This window comes from Balaenoptera acutorostrata, chromosome 5 (genome assembly GCF_949987535.1).
Source record: "Balaenoptera acutorostrata chromosome 5, mBalAcu1.1, whole genome shotgun sequence".
In the NCBI taxonomy this organism is placed as follows: Eukaryota; Metazoa; Chordata; class Mammalia; order Artiodactyla; family Balaenopteridae; genus Balaenoptera; species Balaenoptera acutorostrata.
The window spans coordinates 130,463,900-130,486,504 of NC_080068.1; the positions used below are offsets into that span (position 1 = coordinate 130,463,900).

A 22,605-nucleotide genomic window follows, 5' to 3' on the forward strand; every position below is an offset into this window, starting at 1 on the left:
CATCTGTTTTTGTGGTCTTTGATTTCTTTCATCAACATATTATAGTTTTTGGAGTACAGGTCTTTTGTACCTCCTTAGGTAGGTTTATTCCTAGGTATTTTATTCTTTTTGATGCAATGGTAAAAGGGGTTGTTTCCTTAATTTCTCTTTCTGTGTTTCCAACTTTTTGTAATTACAAACAATGCTGCAAATGACTAACCTTGGGCATACATTTTTTTTCTGACTGTTATTGGAAGTGTATCTGCAGAGTAGATTTCTAGAAGTGAGATTACTGGGTTAAAAGGTAAGTGCATATGTAGTTTTGTTAGTTATTGTCAAACTTTCCTCCAGAACACTGCACCAGTTTGCATTACCACCAGCATTGCATGAAAGTGTCTTTTCCTGATAGGCTCACCAACAGATGGTGTTCTCATACTTTTTAATTTTTTCTAATATAAGAGGTACAACATGGTATCATAGTATTATCTTAAGATTATTTCTCTAATTAGGAGTGAATTTGAAGATTTTTTTTTATATCTACTTTTGGTGAATTGTTTGTTCATGTATGTTTCCCATTTTTCTATGGGGTTTTGTTCCTTTGTCCCTCATTTATTTAAAAGAGTTTGTCATATGTTAGGGTTATTAGTATTTGGTTGTATATGTTGCAAATATTTTCTCCCAGTTTGTCAGTTGCCCTTTGACTTTATTTATAGTGCCACTTTGTAATGCAATTTAAAATGTTTTTTATGGGACTTCCCTGGTGGCACAGTGGTTAAGAATCCACCTGCCAATGCAGGGGACAGAAGTTTGATCCCTCGTCCGGGAAGATCCCACATGCCGCGGAGCAACTAAGCCCATGTGCCACAACTGCCAAGCCTGTGCTCTCGAGCCCGCGAGCCACAACTCCTGAGTCCGTGTGCCACAACTACATGCCCATGCACATAGAGCCCACGTTCCACAACAAGAGAAGCCACTGCAATGAGAAGCCTACACACCGCAATGAAGAGTAGCCCCTGCTTGCCACAACTAGAGAAAGCCCACGTGCAGCAATGAAGACCCAATGCAGCCAAAAATAAAATAAATAAAAAATAAATAAATAAAATATTTTTTAAAATAAAAAATAAATAAATAAAATGTTTTTTATGTGGTCAAATTTGTCAGTCTTTTATTGCTTCTGGATTTTGAGTCATAGAGTCTTTCCCATACCAAGGGCTGAAGAGGAATTCCCCATGCTTTCTTCCAGTACTTGTATGGTTTCATTTTTCTCCATTTAGATTTCTGGTCCATTTGAATTTTTTTGTGTGTATGGTGTAAGTTATAGATCTAATTTACCTTTTTCTCAATGAATGTCCAGTTGTTTGAGCACCATTTATTATAAAATCCACATCTGTAACAATGATATGAGATGCCACGTTTATAACATATTAAAATTCCATATGAATTTGTGTCTACTGTTGAGCTTTCTATTCTAGTCCATTGATCTATTTGTCTACTCTTGTGCTAGTTTCACACTGTTTTAATCGTAGAGGCTTCATAATATGTTTAATGTGGTAGGACTACACTCCTTTTCCCTCTATTCATTGTTTGTGTTTTGTTTCTTGGGTGTTTTTTGGCCACTCCAGGTGGCTTGTGGGATCTTAGTTCCCCAACCAGATATTGAACCTGGGCCACAACAGGGAAAGCACTGAGTCCTAACCACTGGACCACCAGTGAATTCCCCATTTTTTTGGTGTTTTCGTGACTATCATTTCATGTTTTTTAATATAAATTTTAATATCAACTTGTCTAAATTCATGAAGACATTTGTTGGTATTTTCATCAAGATTGCCATAAATATATAAATGAACTTAGGAGGAACTGATGTGTTCACGATGTTGAGCTGTCCTTTCCAAGAACAGAAGATGTCTTTCCATTTGTTCAAGTCAACTCTTACGTCTTTCAGAAATATTTTTGTGTATTCTTGACATTTTATTTTTCCATATGCATTAGAATTAACTTACCAAATTCTATTTAAAACCCTGTTGACTGGAATTGCATTCAATTTATAGCTTAATTTGAGGATAACTGAGATATTTATGATTTTGAATTTTCCAACCCATGAATAAATATATATCTCCATTTATTTAGTTTTTATTTTAGTCTGTCAGTACATACTTATAATTTTTTTCTTCATAAAGTCTTACACATTTTGTTAAATTTATTCCCAGGTCTTTTCTTTTTTTCCTTTTTGTTGTTCCTGTTGTAAATGGAATCTGTCTTAAAATTACATTTTTCTAGTCGTGGCTGATGTATAAGAATGCTATTTATGTATATATATGTTGATATTTTAATCCATCAGCCTTGCTGAAGTCCCTTACATCATCTACAAATAATTATAGTTCTGTTTCTTCCTTCCCAATCCTTTACTCATTTTATTTCTTGTCTTATTGTGCTGTTTATATCCTCCAGAACAAAATTAACTAGAAGTGATTATAATGGGTATTCTTCTTTTGCTTGGCATTTAAACAAGAGTGTTTCTGAATTTCATCATTAAATATAATATTTTCTGTATATTTTTGATAAGTACTTTTTATCAGGTTAAGGAAGTTAGCTATCAGTTTAATCATGAAAAGATGATTGAATTCTGTAAAATATTTTTTGCATGTATTGAAATGTATATATATATTTCTTTTTTAATATATAATTGTGAAGATTTTAAAAGTAATAAAATATTAATATATATTCATATATATTTAAATGCATTGCTGAAATCCATTTGGTAATATTTTATTTAGAATATTTGGGTCTTTGCTCAGAAATGCAATTGACTTTTCAGTTTTGTGTCTGGTTTTGGGATCAAGTTATATCTGCCTCATGAAATAAATATAGTTGCTTGTAGATTCCTTTCTTTTCATTTCTTTTCTATTTTCTGGATGATTCTGGAATTGTCTATTCCTTGAAAGTATGGTAGAACCGCCCTTGAAAATTATTTGGGCCTATGTTTTTAAATTTTGTTCTGGGTACATTTTAATTACTGATTCAGTTTCTTCAGTTGTTCAGTGGTTTATTCAGATTTCCTTTTTTAAGGGAGGTGGTGGGGGGAGTCAGTTTTGGTTTTACATTTGTTTCAAAAAACTGTCTTTTTCACATATTTTCTAATTAATTTGTAATATAGTTGTTCAAAACATTCTTTTATGATTATTAAGTATCAACCATATTTTAAACTATGTCTCCTTTTGTTCATGAAATCTTTTATTCTTGTTCTCTCTTTTATTCAGTCTTGTTAGAAGTTTGTTTTCCAATCAGTTTTGGGTTTTGTAACTCTATTGTTTCATTGCTTTTAGTTCATTAATTTTCAGTCTTATCTTTATCATTTTCTTTACACTAGTCAATTTGTCTTTTTAAAAAATTTAGTGAGTTGTTTATTTAGCTCATTAATTTTCAGTCTTTTGTGTCAACACATGTATTTAGGCAATAGATTTCCCTCTAAATGTAGCTTTAGCTGCTCCTCACATATTTTTATAGTTTTAATTATAACTCAGTACCAAGTATTTTCTAATTCCCAGTGTTATTTATTTCTTCTTTGATCCATAACGTACATAAAGGCATTTCAAAAACATCCTGTCATAAAGGTATTCAGACAGTTTCTTCCGGATAATAGGCTGAAACTAGAAGTTGATTAAGAATTTGCCTAGAGGAAAAGCATGTTTTATTTATTTTATTTATTTATTTTTTATTGAAGTATAGTTGATTTACAATGTTGTGTTAATTACTGCTGTACAGCAAAGTGGTTCAGTTATACACATATACACATTCTTTTTTTTAATATATTCTTTTCCATTATGGTTTGTCACAGGATATGTATAGAATATAGTTCTCTGTGCTATACAATAGGACTTTGTTGTTTATCCATTCTACATATAAAAGCTTACATCTGCTAACCCCAACCTCCCACTCCATCCCTCCCCCAGCCCCCTCCCCCTTGGCAACTACCAGTCTGTTCTATATGTCTGTGACTCTCTGTTTCATAGATCGGTTCATTTCTGTCATAATTTAGATTCCACATACAAGTGATATCATGTGGTATTTGTCTTTCTCTTTCTGACTTACTTCACTTAGTATGATAATCCCTAGTTGCATCCATGTTGCTGCAAATGGCATTATTTGTTCTTTTTTATGGCTGATTAGTATTGCATTGTATATATGTACCACATCATCTTTATCCATTCATCTGTCGATGGACATTTAGGTTGTTTCCATGTCTTCACTATTGTGAATAGTGAAGCTATGAACATAGGGGTGCATGTATCTTTTTGAATTATAGTTTGTGTGGATATATGCCCAGGAGTGGGATTGCTGGATCATATGGTAATTCTGTTTTTAGTTTTATGAGGAACCTCCATACTGTTCTCCATAGTGGCTGCACCAATTTACATTGCCACCAACAGTGTTTGAGGGTTCCATTTTCTCCACACCCCCTCCAGCATTTGTTATTTGTAGACTTTTTAATTATGGCCATTCTGACTGCTATGAGGTGGTAGCTCATTGTAGTTTTGATTTGCATTTCTCTAATAATTAGTGATGTTGAGCATCTTTTCATGTGCCTATTGGCCATGTGTATGTTTTCTTTGGAGAAATGTCTATTTGGGTCTTCTGTCCATTGATTGATTGATTGATTGATTGATATTGAGTTGTATATTTTGGAAATAAAGCCCTTGTTGGTTACATCATTTGGAAATATTTTCTCCCATTCTGTAGGTTGTCTTTTTGTTCTGTTTATTGTTTCCTTTGCTATGCAGAAGCTTGTAAGTTTAATTAGGTCCCATTTATTTATTTTTGTTTTTATTTCTATTGCCTTGGGAGACTGACCTAAGAAAACATTGATACAATTTATGTCAGAGAATGTTTTGCCTATGTTCTCTTCTAGGAGTTTTATGGTGTCATGCCATATGTTTAAATCTTTAAGCCACTTTGAGTGTATTTTTGTGTATGGTGAGAGGGTGTGTTCTAACTTCATTGATTTATATGCAGCTGTTCAACTTCCCCAACACCACTTGCTGAAGAGACTGTCTTTTTCCTATTGTATATTCTTGCCTCTTTTGTTGAAGATTAATTGACTGTAGGTGTGTGGGTTTATTTCTGGGCTCTCTATTCTGTTCCATTGATCCATATGTCTGTTTTTGTGCCAATACCATGCTGTTTTGATTACCATAGCTTTGTAGTATTGTCTGAAGTCTGGGAAGGTTATGCCTCCTGCTTTGTTATTTTTCTTCAGGATTGCTTTGGTAATTCTGGGTTTTTATGGTTCCATTTGAATTTTAGGATTATTTGTTCTAGTTCTGTGAAAAATGTCATGGGTAATTTGATAGGGATTGCATTAAATCTATAGATTGCTTTGGGTAGTATGGCCATTTTAACAATATTAATTCTTCCAATCCAAGAGCATGGGATATCTTTCCATTTCTTTGAATCATCTTCAGTTTCCTTTATTAATGTTTTATAGTTCTCAGTGTATAAGTCTTTCATCTCCTTGGTGAGGTTTATTCCTAAGTATTTTATTTTGGGGTTTCTGATTTTAAATGGTATTTTTTTTTACATTCCCTCTCTGATATTTCATTGTTGGTGTAAAGAAATGTAACTGATTTCTGTATTTTAATCTTGTATCCTGCTACCTTGGTGAATTCATTTATCAGTTCTAGTAGTTTTTGTGTGGAGTCTTTAGGGTTTTCTATATATAGTATCATATTATCTGCATATAATGACAATTTTACCTCTTCCCTTCTAATTTGGATACCTTTTATTTCTTTTTTTTGTCTGATTGCTGTGGTTGAGACTTTCAATACTATGTTGAATAGAAGAGGTGAGAGTGGGCGAAATGCATGTTTTAAAATCGCCAAATATGTGGAGTTCTTTTTGCTTTATTTGATTTATATCATTGATTTATAACTTAATTGAATTGTGGTTAAAGAGCTTGGTATATATGATATTAATTCTTTGCGGTATGTTGAGATGTGCTTTGTTCCCTAAAATGTGGTCAGTTTCTGCAAATGTATAATGTGCACCTAAGCATAATGTGACTTTTTTTGTTAGGTAGAAAAATCTATATATATCAATTTATATCAGTGATTTCAATCCTTTTAATGCCATGACACATACAGAAAATTATAATATTGTATAACACAGTAGCATATGATGAAATTGATTTGAAAATTTTTATAGGGTTTAGCAAAATGTTTATTAAACATCCTTTATTCTATATAATTATAAAAAATATGAAACATTAGATAAGACATTAACTATTACATTTTATAAGCCTAGTTAAAGCATTTTCAAAATTTTATATGAGAAACTTGTTTTCTTTCATAAACATAACCTTCTTATATCAAGTTTTATATTAGAAATGACTATATACCCTTTCTGATCAAGACTTATTAATAATGATCCCTTCTAATCTCTCCAAATTGGTGGTTTAAAAAAAAAAAGTGAAAAACTTTGCCCAAATAAATGACAAAAAATATTTAAGACATTTAAGAAACAATTCAGTTGAAATTACTTTGAAAGCATCTAAAGCTCTTTATTACATGGACCAATGTAATGTTGAAATTTCTTATTCTAGCTCATGCTGGTGGGTTCTAACTTGACTTTGCTGTTCGTCATTTATATCTATTTTGTCTACTTTGTGGGCTTCATATCCACCATTAGATAAAAAAATAACAGCCTTATAGAGACTGCTTAGCTAGCCTTGTATAAGGTCAAACCTATAACAAATCTATCATCTATGTATATATGTATGTATGTATCTGTCTATCAATAAATTTATCCAGCTATCTATTTATCTATCCAGCTAGCTAGGTAGCTGATCTCCTAGTGGTTCTGCTTCAAGGATTGAACCCTGACTTAGACAAAAGACAAATCCAAACAAACGTTCACATAGTGAATGGTTTAAAATTCATTATGCAAATGAATTGGTAGAGCAGTTACTTACCTCTAGCTTGGTGTTCACTCAAGTGCGCCTCAGTCACAAACAGACAAAGGCATTGGTAGTGGATTAAAGATTGCTATGAATTCTTTGACACTCTTCCCATTGAGAGGTGGGGTCTATTTCTCCTTTCATTGAATATGGGCTGGCCTGTGACTTCTTCAACCAGTTGAGTAGGGAAGAGTTATGCTATACCATTTCCAGGCCTATTCTCTAAAAGGACTTGGCAGGTTCTGCTTTGGCCTCCTGACATCTGTGCTATCGTGTAACAGGCTAAGGGATGGGCGAAAAAGGGAGATGCTGGTCAAAGTGTACAAGCCTTCAGTTATAAGATGAATAAGTTCTGAGGATCTAATTTACATAGTGTTGACTATAGTTAATAATACCTGTATTGTATACTTGAAATTTGCTAAAAGAGTAGATCTTAAGGATTCTGAGAGGAAAGGCAGCTGATTAGCACAATAATGACTAACTTAAGGTTTCAAAAGAATAGAATTAAATATGTAATAAAGGACAAAAGATGGGAAAGGGATGATCAAGCAAATAAAAAGTTAGTAAGAATTTAGAAAATTTAAGCAACACAAGAAGCTTGACTTAATTCAAAGCTGCTAACAAATGTGCCAGGTATGCTGGAATGCCAAGCATCAGTTACAGATATTGATCCCCTTGGTCCTCAGGACAGCCTGGCAGGGCCTGACTGGAGACCCAGGCTGCTAGAAGCCACAGCCAAGATTCCTTGGAGGGAGGCTCGAGCAGGACAAGGTTTGACAGGGAGCCCCATGGTCTCTGGAGGCGCTGAGCACAATAAGCAACATGGAGCAGTGACTGCTCTGCCATATGCACTTTGCATGGCCAACATGCTGTCCTACCTAGAGGTGTACTTAAGCAGGTACAGCAGGGCAAGTCCCTGCCCACTGGGTATAAGGGGCCAGTGGAGCTTCAGGAGAGTTGGTGTTCTAGGTGCCCAAGGAGTAAAGGATTGCTGGATCATATGGTAACTCTATTTTTAGTTTTTTAAGGAACCACCATATTGTTTTCCATAGTGGCTGCACCAATTTACGCTCCCACCAACAATGTAGGAGGGTTCCCTTTTCTCCATTGTGATAGTTAATTTTATGTGTCCAACTTGACTGGGCTACAGGATGCCCAGATAGCTGATAAAACATTATTTCTGGGTGTGTCTGTGGGGTTGTCTCTGGAAGAGATTATCATTTCAATCAGTTAGACTGAGTAAAAGAGATCATTCTCACAATGTGTGTGGGTATCATCCAATCCATTGAGGGCCTGACTAGAATAAAAAGGTGAAAGAAGCGTAAATTCTCTCTTTATGCTTGAGCTGAGACATGGATCTTCTTTTGCCCTCAGACATCAGTGGTCCTGGTTTTTGGGCCTTCGGACTCTGACCAGGACTTTATACTGTCAATCTCCCACTCTCAGGTCTTCGAACTTTGAATTATACCACTGGCTTTCCTGGTTCTCCAGCTTGCAGATGGCAGATCATGAGACTTCTGTAATAAATTTCTTCTTCTGTCTCTCTCTCTGTATATATCCCATTGGTTCTGTTTCTCTGGAGAACTCTGACTAATACGTGTTTGTTTTTTTGGGGGGGGGGCCGTGCCCTCTGGGATCTTCTTAGTTCCCTGACCAGGGATTGAACCCAGGCCCTGACAGTGAAAGCACTGAGTCCTTACCACTGGACCACCAGGGAATTCCCAATACATGTTTGTTTAAATTTACCCACATTTATTAATTACTCTGAGCACCCTTGCTCTTTGCATTCCACTTTACTGTTTTGGTTAAAATTTTCTTCTTTGTGAGTATATCTTTAGTATTTCTTTCAATAATCGTCTGTGTTTTGGAAAACCTACAGATTTAGAATTTTAAAATGTGCCTTTTTGTCATTTATTTAAGATCTTTATGCAGGAAGAAATGAAAAGACTGGCAACCAGAGGCCAGAACTACATATCACAACTCATTTCTTTGTACATACATTTTGTAAGTTCTCTTTTAAATGTGAATGCAAGGTTCCTCTCCACCCCCTTGCAAACATGTACCCGTTCCAAGAATTACTTTAGGATCCACAAGGAAGGGAGGGCTAGTACTCACAAATAAACAAATTTCAAAAGAGAATCAACTATACATTTTCAAAACAAGAAGGCTGAAAGATTTCAAATATATATACATAAAGAGATTCAAATATGCCTTTTAAAAGAAGGGGGTTCTTTGTTCTGAAAAAATAGAGGAATATAGCATTGAAGGTCTATAAAGGGGTCATGATTGTTGTTCAAGGAGTAGAACATTAGAGTATTTTTTCCAGTTCAATTTTTAACTTTTAGAAATCATAGCATAAAGCTTGGTCAGTTATGGAGGTGCTAATTTCATCATCTGTGAGCAGTAAACTTTCTTGGTCTTTAAAAAAAAAAAAAATATATATATATATATATATATATATATATATATATATATATATATATTTATTTATTTATTATTTTTAAATGAGGACACCCCTGACCAAACTGAGGTATCTCATCACTTTTTTTTTTTTTAATTTCTTTTTTTTTTTTTTTGGCTGCATTCGGTCTTTGTTGCTGTGCGCGGGCTTTCTTTTTTTTTAGTTGTGTTGAGCGGGGGCTACTCTTTGTCGCAGTGCTTGGGCTTCTCATTGCAGTGGCTTCTCTTTGCTGTGGAGCATGGGCTCTAGTCGTGTGGCTTCAGTAGTTGTGGCTCTTAGGCTCTAGAGCACAGGCTCAGTAGTTGCGGTGCACGGGCTTAGTTGCTCTGCGGTATGTGGGATCTTCCCGGACCAGGGCTCGAACCCATGTCCCCTGCATTGGCTGGAGGATTCTCAACCACTGTGCCACCAGGGAAGCCCCCCAAAAATATATGTTTATTTTACCTTCACTTTTTAATGAGAGTTTAGCTGGGCATTGAATTCTACATTCATGATTATTTTTGCATGGCACTTTGAGATCTCTTCTTTGTCTTTGAATTGCTAAAGTTTTATTATGTTATGACAAGCTCTGGGTTTAGTTTAATTTATTCTTTTCAGAACTTTTTATTATTATTGAACTTCAGGATTCAAGTCTTTTAGTCATTTATGTAAAAATTCAGCCATTATCTTAAAAAAAATTTTAAAGTGTCCTATTTTCTCTATTTTCCACTTTTGGAATTAAATATATGTTATACTTCCTCATTCCATCTTCCATGTCTCTTAATCTTTCATATTTTCCAGACTTTTATGTGCTTGTGACTTCTGGATAATTTCCTCAAATCTGTTTTCCAGTTTATGACTTTTCTTGCTGTATCGAATTGCTCTGTAACCCATCCATTTACATTTTTAATTTCCTTGATATCTGCCTACACTAATGGATGGATTTTTACTTAGCCCCTTCACATAGGGTGCAGTCCTTTAAGGGCTGTAACTTTTATGCAGTGTCCTCAGTTCCATCTCTGTACATATGGGCCAATGCCCACCTTATGTCCCCACATGAGCATGAAATTCCAAGCACTTAGGTGAATAGATCAATAATAAACTCTCCATCACTATAATGCAGCTATATCATGAGCAGACACTTTGAAACTTTGTTCTGTTTTCAATTACCTCTCTGTTTCTGGTGCCTGAGGATTTCTCTTTCTTTCTTGAGAGCTTGGCTATGAATTTAAAACATTTAAAACATATTTTATCCAGCATTTCTAGGTTTTTATAGTGAGATTTATCTTAGTCTGCATTTTGCTAGAACAGAAAGTCTTGAGTAATACTTTAATAATGAGGGAAAAATAATTCCCATTATTTGTTTTAAAAAGAGAATGACAATCTGTGTTGATCGGGGACCAGGACAAATTACTCACAGAGCACAAGCCAGAAAAGTTGGCTATGTCCGTGTTTTGAGGTATGATGACCAATAGATCCCAAAGCTATCCTACATCTGCATCTTAGTGGCCACATAATTTCTATCAGAGAGTGTGAGCAATTACATGATGGGTTTACTAAGTAAGTCCTTGTGAAGTAACTTGTAATAGTGAGTATCAGAATTTTGAGTTCTAGTCATTGGCTCTACCACTGACTGAAAAGTTCAGGATAGTCAGGACCTAATTATCTATTCAGTAATTTATAATCTTAATTAATTAGATTTTATTAATACAACAAGAAAAGAATTGTGAAGCACCTACTAAGTCAAATCCTGGAGATATGGAAGAGAAGCAGATAAAAGTTGCTGCTCTCAGGGAACTTACAGTTCAGTAGTAGGAGATGGGTTTGGAATCAGTTATTATATGCTTTCATGGACTATTGTCAAGGTACAAAGGACAGAGTGGAGAGTTGAATCTTGATGGTGGGGTGATAATCAAAAAAGAAATGAGAGTAAGAAAGGAGAGAGTTGGAGGCATACGATCTTGCGATCAGAGATTTGTAGAAGGATATTTGAGGAGTGCACACTCCTCAATGAGTGTCCTCAATGCCTTTGGTGGAATGGGTACAAATGTACAGACTTCCTATATCCTTTCCTGGGTATCAGGAGGCTCAGAGAGATATCTTCAGAATGTTTGAGACTGCTGAAGAGCTGCCCTACAGGACCCATGGGGTCTTGCCCTTCTAACCATTCAATAAATAGCACTCGGTGGAGATTCTGGCTGAGGATACTTGTTTTCAAAACAACAGCTCTGAGCCAACCGACTTAAGTAGTTCCATATGTTTCTATGGAGAGTTTATGGATTGTGGCCTTTGGAATTCTTTTGTTTATCACTGGGAATCCAAGTCCTGAAGCTGCTAACCAACCATGAGGTTTGCTGGTTATACAAGCTGTTGGATCTCTTAAGGACTTTGCCATAAAGACCACTTTTTGTGGAATAAGAATTAGTGGTTTAAAAAGAGTGCACTTAACAGTATCATGTAAGTATCAGTTTCTGTGTGCCATTACTGGCCAGGCTTTTTTTTTTTTTTTTTTTTTTTAAACTGGTCCGTGCTCGCTTGTGTGTGCATTTAAGGCCCTTAAAGGGAAATCTGAGCAGAGCCTTCAAAGACTTATAATCAGAGAGGTCTTTTTTTGAAAATGAATGACTATCTTCAGCAGACCTAAAACTGAGACCGAAAGATGGGTCCTTCCCTACTTGAGGTCCCAAGGCACAGCCCCTGAAGACACTGAGGACCCATCCTTTCTCTGGGCAACTTTTCCTCTTTTGCCTGCCCCACCCCCATCAATACCCAGCTTGCAATGATATTCTTCTACCCTTTACCCATCTAATACCAAACACATGGGGATCTATCCTGTTTCCAGGAAAGAGGTTTCCATGGATTGCCCCATCAGCCTTAATAATAGCTGCTATTTGAGCACTTTGTGCAAAGCACTGTACTCTTTTTATACTTTATCCCCTTTAATCCTCACAATAGCCCAATGAGATGGGTACTGTAATTATTCCTCATTTTACAGATAAGGAAATCGAAGCTCAGGGAGTCTGAGCAATTTGCTTAAAGTTACTTAATAGCTATATTATCCTCCTACTTATAATTCCACTATGAGTGGCAGAGATGGGACATGAATTCAGGATGCCTGACTCAAAGCTCTTACCCACTATGCTCTATATCCTCCCACCCTCTTAGGAAAGTACTTTTAGCTTGATCTCTAAGCCTCGCTTCCAGCTTGGAAATGCTATGGTTCTTCTCAAATGTCAGTTGTGTTGGCTATCCATGCTGGGTTTTTTCATATAAAGCAATGCAGGAAAAAGGCTGGTCATCTCCCTTCACAAAACAGTCCCTCACACATTTGAAAACCATCCGTGGCTTATTATAGAAGCTTCTTCACAGAGTGAACTGGCATGGCTGGTGCTGGAGGGTAACACCCTAGAAAGGCAGATCCAAGACCTTGCAGCTCTGCCTGGTACATATTTCTTAGGGATGACAAGTGAGTCAGCAGAGTGGACAGATAATACCATGTTTGGTTTTAACATGATGAGTCAGCCCTGAAATCTGGCCAGCTTTAGTGTAGCCCCCTGAAATTTTAACAGAATATTAATTACCCTGTCACTTCCCGTTCCACACAGCTGGGGAGGATTGCTACCAGCCTCACTGTTGAGAAGTTACACATTTCAGCCCATCCCAGAAAGGTTTCCTATGGTGGGTGAAATGACAACATGCACAAAGGTCAAACTCCAGATGTGGGAATCTGACTTTTTCTCCTCTTGGGGAAAACATTGCCTCGTTACAATCTCAGAAGATATTCAGTACAGGTTTAAGGCCAAAGTCTACTGAAAGATCCAAGTTCCTCTAACCCAGGAGATGCCTGTTTCATGTAAATTTATCTAAGTCTTTGAGACCACCTATTTAGATTCCTGAACCAAAGGATCAGAGGGAGGGTGTTTAGGCATTTCTGAATGAGGGGTCCTGGACCTAAAAGTTACTGCTTGCTTCTGGAAGTTGGAAGGCAGTTCAAGAGGAAGAATGGGTTATTTCCGGACTAATAACTTGACTGGATAGAAATGCCAGGAGGTGTTGGTAAGAGTACACAGCAGTATGGTGGAAAGTTTACCATTCATTTGTTCATTAATCTATTTATTTATTCCACAAAAATTCCTATCAGGTTTGTAAAATTAGCTCATATTATAGTGAAAGAGGAAAAGAACATGTAACTTGTTAATTTTTCTTTATTAACTGAAATAATGTTCCTCCATGTTTCCATCACTGGGTTCCAAGGTGGGAATTAAATTTTAGTCCAATTTGGTAAGCTTAGTCCAATATAATGATCTAGGTAAACACTCAGTTTCATTTCCTCTTCCATATTTCTTCTCCCTACCTCTGCTCTTATGCAAGTTGATCTCTGGGTATACAGCTGGCAATGTATGGAATCCCTGGCTCATAGGTTTTGTGGCGCTGTCATCAGGATAAGGGGCCTTTTGGATCCTCACTTGTCACTCACTGTGGCAGAGAGGTCGATATGATCTGTTCCCCGGACTGGGAACCATTGAAGAAGGTGACATTCTTTGATGTACTGGCATTCATCCTTGGAGCCTTGGTGGTGAAGTTCAGCCCTGTGGTGGTGAGGAGGGGCTGGTTTTGTTCTGACCCTGAGCCCCTAATGCTTCACCAGCACTCTCTAATGGGGGAGTAGAGAAAGGAATTAGCTTTCAGATGAGAAGTTGTGTCAGTGAACTTTTGCTTCAGTGATGCATTGTAACAAAATACCGTTGAGCCCCAGGGGCATACAGCAATAAACATTCACTTAGTTCAGGGGGTAGCAATCTTTATCCTTAAGGGGCCAGAAAGTAAATATTTTAGGCTTCTCAGGCCATGTCACAAACACTCAGCTCTGCCTTTGTAGTGCAAAGGCAGCCATAGACAATATATAAACAAATGAATGTGTCTGTGTTCCAATAAAACTTTAATGGAACTGAAATTTGAATTTCATATAATTTTTGTTATAAAATATTATTTCATGTGTTATGAAATGTTATTTTTATTTTTTTCAACCGTGAAATTGAATGGCCTGTGATTACTTTTCTCCATGGGCTATGTAAAAACAGGTGGTGGGCCAGATTTGGCCCATGGGCCATAGTAGGCTGACCCCTGATTTAGCTCATGACTCTGCTCTGCATTGGGCTTGGTTTCTCTGGGCTGCACTTGTTTATGAATCTATAATGAGCTGTGAGTTGGCTTGGCAGCTCTGCTGATGTAGGTTGGGTTCATTTACTTGTCTGAGGATTGGTGAGCTGCTCTAGGATAGCCTTGGCTGTGTGGCAACTATGGCAACTTGGTTCTGCTACATCAGGAGTCCCCAATCCCCCTGTCTGTTAGGAACCGGGCCGCACAGCAGAAGGTGAGCGGCAGGTGAGCGAGCAAGTGAAGCTTCATCTGCCGCTCCCCATCGTCCCCCATCCCTCGCATTGCCACCTGAACCATCCCATCTGCGCCCCCTTCCTCGTCCATGGAAAAATTGTCTTCCATGAAACCGGTCCCTGGTGCAACAAAGGTTGGGGACCACTGTGCTACATAACTAGCCAGCAGGTTCGCCTGAACATGTTCTCACAGAAGTGGTAGAGGCACATGAGTACAAGTGGAAATGTGCAAGCACTTTTACAGCCTCTGCTTGAATTGTTTGCTAACACCCCTTTGGCCGAAGCAAGTCCCCTCTCTGAACCCAGAGTCAGGGGTGGGGCAGAATACTCAACCCAGTGCATGAGGGCACTGCCACATACATGGCACAAGTGAGGAACTGGGGCCATGAATACAGTCAGCCGACCAAAGGACCTAAACTGGGAGGAATTTTAAAAATATTCTACTTGTGACCTCTTCCTTTAGGTGTGATGAAAGACCAGGATATGAATGTGAAAGATATGAATGGGAGACATAGGCATGCAAAACAAATAAGTGTGATAAGAGAGGGTAGAATGTGTACAAAGGTGTAGAAGCATGAAAGAACTATCTATCTATCTATCTATCAGAGATTCTTTCCTTCCTTCCTTCCTTCCCTTCTTCCTTCTTTTCTTCCTTCCTTTCTTAAAAAATATTTGAACTGGGTAAAAGGGGAAAGTGGTGCCCCATATACTACAAACTCTGACTAGTGTCCTTGGCATCATGGGAAATTCCTTGACTTGTTTTGTGAAGGTTGGCTGCACCCCAAGATTCCACTGTTTCAAAGTAGAGATGTGTATATGGCTTAGGTTTTGTGTAAGGACTCTGGGGGATTTGGTTATAAAATACAATGTGTAGTCTGCCTAGGTTCCCAGTAGCAAAATAGAAAACTAGGTCTATTTGTCAAAGAACTTTAAGCTTTAGTTTTCTTCTTGTAATTACAGATGTACCTTTGAAGCTTATTGCAGTAAATATGAGACCTTACAATTTAAAATGAAAGTCAAATATATTTGGAATGAAGCATCCTAGGTTTCAGAATGAAATATTTTAAAAGTGTAAAAACCAAAAAGGTTCTGTATTTATGTTACCTAAAAGCTAATGGTTTGCCCTTTTCCTTATCTCCTAAGTCCTGCTGTCCCAGAGCCCTTGATTCTTTGGTTAGAATCAATGATGTCATTAAAAAGGAATGTTTGGAGGCTCTTTCCTACCTCCACCCCCAGTCTTTCACATGGCATTACCAGGAAAACAGGCTTGAAACCAAGTTAGAGAAGAATGATTATTTGTGTTTTGCTTTTACATTTTGCTGCTTTTCCCTCTTGATTATCTTGTTTAAAAGGAACTTTCATCATCCTTGCAGTTTCATGTTGATCAGACATTTTGTCCCTATAATTTCCCCTCATTTTTTCACATTACGTTAACAAAGGCAACACACATGGGTCTGAAATAAATCTTGCTATGAGCTAGCAGGATGCTGGGGCGCTCTCCATTAACCCCAGAGCTAGTTATCTCTGCAGAAGATGCTACTGATGGGAGGCTGCTCTGCCGAGGTGGTCTCATCCAGGCCCAGAACTTTACACACCATGAATGTGCTGATGACCCCTGAGTCACTATCTCTAGCCCTATTTTTGCTCATACCTTTAGATCTGTATATCCAACTATTGCTTAACATCATGAGACCCTTGGACAGTCAACTTCAAATGCAACATGGCTAAAAGATACTCTTGATTCCATATCCACCCCATTCGGTTGCTCCTCTCTCAACCTCCCCATATCAGTAAGTAGTACCACTATCTACTCAATTGCTTAGTGAAAATGCTAGGAGACACCCATCTGTCACTTGATTTCATACCTCACCTGTCATCCATCATCAGGTCCTGCAGCTGCACGCAGTATCCAAAGCTGACCACTTCTCAACACCTCCACTGCTACAGCCCAACCAAGCAACTGCAACTAGCAGCCACTAGCCTCCTAACTGGTCTCTCTGCTTCCTCCCCATAGCCATTCTTTAAACAGCAGCTGGAGAGGTCTTCTTAATGGGTAAAGATCAATCTACTCTCACAGTGAAATTTATTTTATGGTTTCTTTTCACTTTGAAATAGAATGTAAGCTCCTCACCAAGGGTTGCAAGGACCCACACCTCAACCTTCCTCTACCCATTCTCCCTCTCAGCCTCTGTCTCTATCTACACATTCTGTCCCTCAACATTCCCAAGGCACCCATGTCTATGGGCCTTTGCTCTTCCCGGCTGGAATGTTCTTCTCCCAGAAGTTCCCCTGGCTGCTTTCTTCTCAACATTCAGGTCTCAGATCAAATATGTGGTCCTCACTGAGACCTTCTTGGACTATCCTAGCAGAAGCAATAGCACTGCTCTTCCCCCGTCACTTTGTCCTGTTTTAATGATTATTTAATTTTCTTCTTAGCTCTTAAAACTCTCCAAAATACCTGTGTGTTTATTGTCTGTCTTCCCTAATAGAATGTAAACTTCATGAGAACATGGATTTTGTCTTTTCATTTTGGTATGCCTGACACCTAGACGTTGCTTAGTACAATGTGGGTACGCAATAAACATTTGCCAAATTAATGAATAAAACACTAATGATGGAGGATTTATCTTGATGATCTAGTTTTTTTAAAGTCTGCAATGGGTGTTGAGTTCTACCAGGTGCAGATGCCTTTCTCTTATTTTTAGCTCTTAAGTACCAGGTCCACTGGGACTTTCCTGGTGGCACAGTGGTTAAGACTCCACGCTCCCAGTACAGGGGGCCTGGGTTCGATCCCTGCTTGGGGAAGTAGATCCCACATGCGTGCCGCAACTAAGAGTTCACATGCCTCAACTAAGGAGCCAGTGAGTCGCAACTAAGGAGCTTGCCTGCTGCAACTAAGGAGCACACATTCCACAACTAAGAGCCCGCCTGTCACAACTAAGGCCTGGCGCAACCAAATAAATAAAATAAATTTTAAAATAAAATAAATTTAAAAAAAGAACCAGGTCCACGTTGCTGGGCCCTGGTTCCTTCTAACTCATGCTCTCATCTTCTCTTCGTCAGCATTACAGCCACCAAACATTTATCTAGCTCCTGTTTATATGCCGGGCACTCTTCTAGGCCCTGGGGAGGTAGACCTGAATAAAGCACACACAAACACCTGCTATCATGGAGCTTATGTCCTATGTGTCTGGCCCATGTATACCTTTGTCCACTCCCCTATACGACACAAATATGAGGGAATCAGGTCTGTACCAGGGTGGCCTCAATGGGTATTATCCAGTCATTGCACAAGTTTCCCCTATTTGTCAGAAATGTAAGGGATTCCCAACGGGGATTGCTTGGTTGACCCATAAAGGAGAAGGTGAGATAGAGCCTGGGCCAGGGTAGTACCAGGATAGCCTTAAGAATGGGGTACAAGCAGCAGAACAACAGGTCTGCTTGGCACAGACGCATGGCCTCACCCTGCTGGCAGCTGCAGCAGCCCTGTTTAAGAAGTCTAGGTGAACTTAATTAGAGCTCAGGAGCACAGAACAACCCAAGTGTGCCAGCAACTATTTCCCACATGGAGGAGGAGGGCCTCAGCGGGCCAAAGTTGTCCTTGGTTTGTCTTTGCTGTCTGTGGACAAAGCTGTATGTTAGACCTGAAATTACAGGGAGTTCACTAGTAACACTGTTAGAGACCATTTTTGATTAGAAAACGCCTGTGCAGTCCAAGTAAACTAAATTATGAGGATAAAGCTTTTGTCTAAAAGAACTGCTAAATACCAGGCTAGCATCTAACTTAAAAAAAAAAAAAAAATCACCATATTTAGAATCATTTCATTGTCCTAAAGAGTCAAGCTCTTTTCTTTACGAAAAACTACCAACACAAAGAGAGTCCTTCACTTGACAATACCCTTTGAGGCTACCATTCTAGGGAGCATGAATGACAGGGTGGTGGAGTCCTCAGAGGTCACAAAGACAGGACATTCCAAAGCCTAGACTTGCCAGCACTCCCTTTTCTTGTGCACAGACCAACTATTATCACCTCCTCCACCTCCCTCCCTCCCTCTCCTTGTAACTTCACTGCCTGGCAAGTTAAACTTGATCTTAAGGACCAAGTGAAGTGATGTTCTGGAATTTAGGGCGGATTAGATGTGTATTCCCAGATGGGCTGCTTTTTGTAAGTGACCAAGCCTCTTGATATTCTAAGTATTTGCCATCTCTCTTGAGACTGAGCAGATTAATGATGAAAGGTGGGGTGATTTTTTTCCCTCTCTCCTCAGCCATTGAACTTCCTGCTGCGACAGAGTTCTTCCTCCATATTTGTTATATCACAGTCACTTGCGCATAGAAGGCATTTGTTTCCCAAGGCCCAGGGACAACACTCTTTCATTTTACCTGCTAAGGCTGACACACATGTCCCCTTAAGTGCAGAGTTGTCCTAAGTATTAATACCATTGTGCCCTTCTGAACCTTAGGTATGAGATATTGGTGCCTGCAAGTAAGCTTTCACCTTGTAATTTGGTAGGTTACCTCTGAATAGTCCATTATAAATACAACAAAAAGAGCAATATATGCGATAATACTAGTTTTAGAAGAAGGACAGGTTCATGGCTTACAGCTGGAGATGCTAAATTTTCCTTAAGTTTGTTGTGCTTTTTAAGTAACTGCTGAGATGTCTCAGAGTCTAAAGTCGGTTTATTGAGTGCCTAAGAATCTGGCTACAGGGCATTATTTTAAAATCATAGCCATGTATAATTTTGCTTATTTCATTATATCCACGTTAAGAGTCTCCTTTCGTCTTTGTAGATGTTCTTTAAGGTCTTTTTCAGTTCTAAATATTTTGATTCCAAATAGTTTGCATTTGGGGTTTGTTTGGATTGTTTTTAGTCTGTGGAAATCCTGAGGCATAAGAATGGCTGTTTCTTTGTTCATCTTTTTTTTAATATATAAATTTATTTATTCTTGGCTGGGTTGGGTCTTCGTTGCTGCCCGCGGGCTTTCTCTAGTTGCAGCGAGCGGGGGCTACTCTTCATCGCAGTGCGTGGGCTTCTCATTGCAGTGGCTTCTCTTGTTGCTGAGCACGGGCTCTAGGCACGCAGGCTTCAGTAGTTGTGGCTCTTAGGCTCTAGAGTGCAGGCTCAGTAGTTGTGGCGCACAGGCTTGGTTGCTCTGCGGCATGTGGGATCTTCCCGGACCAGGCATCGAACCCATATCCCTTGCATTGGCAGGTGGATTCTTAAACCACTGCGCCACCAGGGAAGTCCCTCTTTGTTCATCTTTAAGGTGGTTTGCTTATGGGTGTTTTTCCACCTCCTTAGGAGTGATAATTGAGTTATCTGTGTGTTATTTAAGGCCACTCATCTTAAGGGTAGTCCTTTTTGCAGGTGATTATTCAAAATCTGTCAGCTGCCACCAATATACAATAAACTCTCACACTTGACTTCAGAGTAGGGGTCTGCTCAATTGCTTCTTGTCTAAATTTCTAAGAGCTGAGTTTTTTCCCAGTTATTTCTTGAGCTTATAAATCCAAGTTTTTATTTAATCAGAGGAACTTCATGGGAAAATAGCAGTATGTGAAATATTCATTCACAACAGTGATAGTGTGATTGAGGAATAGCAGCAGCTGCCCTAAGTCCATGGCTGTGAGAACACAATTAAAATTTTAACACATTTTGTGAAACAATTTTCTCTAGCACTCAGCTTTCAAAGTAATGGGGAAATGTATATGGTGCTTAAGTATAAACTCCTACTTGAAGTCCTTTTGTAAGTTTAATGATGAGAAAATATCTTTTTTCTTTGACAAATTCAAACACATTGACCTAATGGAGTTTGATAGTTGCTGAAATTCCCAGGCTTAGTCTCAATGTAAATCTTCAGAATATTGAATGCAAAGATTCTCAAAGTTTTGTGTGCATAAGAATCAGCTGGTGTACTTGTTAAAAATGCAGATTTGGCTCAATTGCTGATGACTTAGGTAGTATCACGTTTTTGACTATTATGAACAGCTGTGAACATTTTAGGTTGTGTCATTGTGGTGAACATATGTATGTATTTCTGTGGGGCATATAGCTAGGAGTGGAATTTCTGCATCATCAATTAGCCACATATTCAGTGTTAGTAGAATACTGCCAAAAAGTGTTCCAAAGTGGTTGTACCAATTTATAGTCCCTCGCTCAGTATGTAAGAGTTTCTGTTGTTCCACATCCTCATCAACACTTACTATATTCTGTTTTAATTTTAGCCATTCTGGTGGTTATATAGCAGTATTTCATTATCATTTAAATTTAAATTGAATGTACAAGTAAATTTTGGTATAATCACACAGTGGAATACCATTCAACCAAAGAGAATGAACAAACTACAACAACATGCAACAATATGGATGAATCTCACAAATATAATCGATAAAAGAAGCCAGACAAAGGAATGCATACTGTATGGGCTTCCCTGGTGGCGCAGTGGTTGAGAATCTGCCTGCCAATGCAGGGGACACGGGTTCGAGCCCTGGTCTGGGAGGATCCCACATGCCGCGGAGCAACTGGGCCCGTGAGCCACAATTACTGAGCCTGCGCGTCTGGAGCCTGTGCTCCGCAGCAAGAGAGGCCACGATGGTGAGAGACCTGTGCACTGCGATGAAGAGTGGCCCCCGCTTGCCGCAACTAGAGAAAGCCCTCGCACAGAAACGAAAACCCAACACAGCCATAAATAAATAAATAAAAATTAAAAAAAAAAGAATGCATACTGTATGATTCCATTTATAGACTTCAAAAAAAAGAAAATCAAGACCTCAGATGAAACTAATCTATGGCCTTAGAAGTTAAGATAATGGTTAACCCTGGGGTGGGGAAATAGGTTGTGAATGAAAGGGAGCAGAAGGGAGCCTCTGGCATATCAGTGATATTCTGGTTCTTGATGTGAGTGCTGGTCTTTCAGACAAGTTTAGTTGTGAAACTTCAGCAAGGTGTCCATTTATGGTGTGTGTGCTCTTCTGTATGTATATTATACTTCTGATTAAAACTTTTTTTTAAAGTACAGATTTTCAGGCCCTTACCATGAAAAGTTTGGTCCTTTGATGGGACCTGGGGCTTTGCATGTTTAACAAGCATGTGGGTGATTGGGATGCAGGTGGCCCCAAAGTGCACTTTGAGAAACATTGGTGAAGGGGTTCAGAACAAGTCTCTCCCAGACATGCCACTTTGTCACGTGGACTGTTTTGAGCTGAAGGCAATCCAGACCCAGCAGATTAAAAAAAGCTTTTACCTTTCCCTTAACTGCCTCAAAGAATTTAGGTAGAGGGCCTGGTCCAGGAAGAGATCACCATAGATAACTACAAAGAATATGGGCTAAGTATGGTAAGTTGGGGGAGAGCGTGGCTGGGCCTGGAGATCCAGTTCCTCCTTGTGTCTCATTGTCTTTACATGGCACAGGGTGCAAATGTTTGTTACCAAATATTTGCTCTTCCCATCTTCCAGTGAATTGTTTTTTTCCCCTTTGAAGTGCCAGATCCCTACCCCCTTCTCCTTAGCTCAGAATGGCATATAAGCCTCAATTGCCTAACTACTTGTCTCATATTCTTATGTGGCCCCTGTACATAAGTAATTAAATTTGTTTTTCTCCTGTTAATACATCCTATGTTAATTTGATTATTAGACCAACCAAAGAACCAAGAAGAGTAGAGGAAAAAATCTTATTCACCTACATTGGTAATTACATTCAGGGTAGAGATTTTTAAAGCATTCATCAGCCCTTCAAAATAATTTGATCAGCTGCTTTGTACATTGCAGTTATTTTAGGTAATTTCAGAGCCCCCCACCTTTCACCTTCTGAGAGTGAATCACTCCTGGAAAATGAAAACA

General features: G+C 38.5%; 1 long non-coding RNA gene across 1 annotated transcript in view; it reads left to right on the plus strand.

Moving 5' to 3' along the window:
* Window positions 1-1,044, plus strand: part of LOC103007733 (uncharacterized) — a 95,168-nt gene extending 94,124 nt beyond the window's left edge. The window contains exon 4 of the long non-coding RNA XR_450169.2: window positions 749-1,044. This is a non-coding gene — a long non-coding RNA (uncharacterized LOC103007733). The remainder of the gene's footprint in view (window positions 1-748) is intronic.
* Window positions 1,045-22,605: the final 21,561 nt, after the last annotated feature.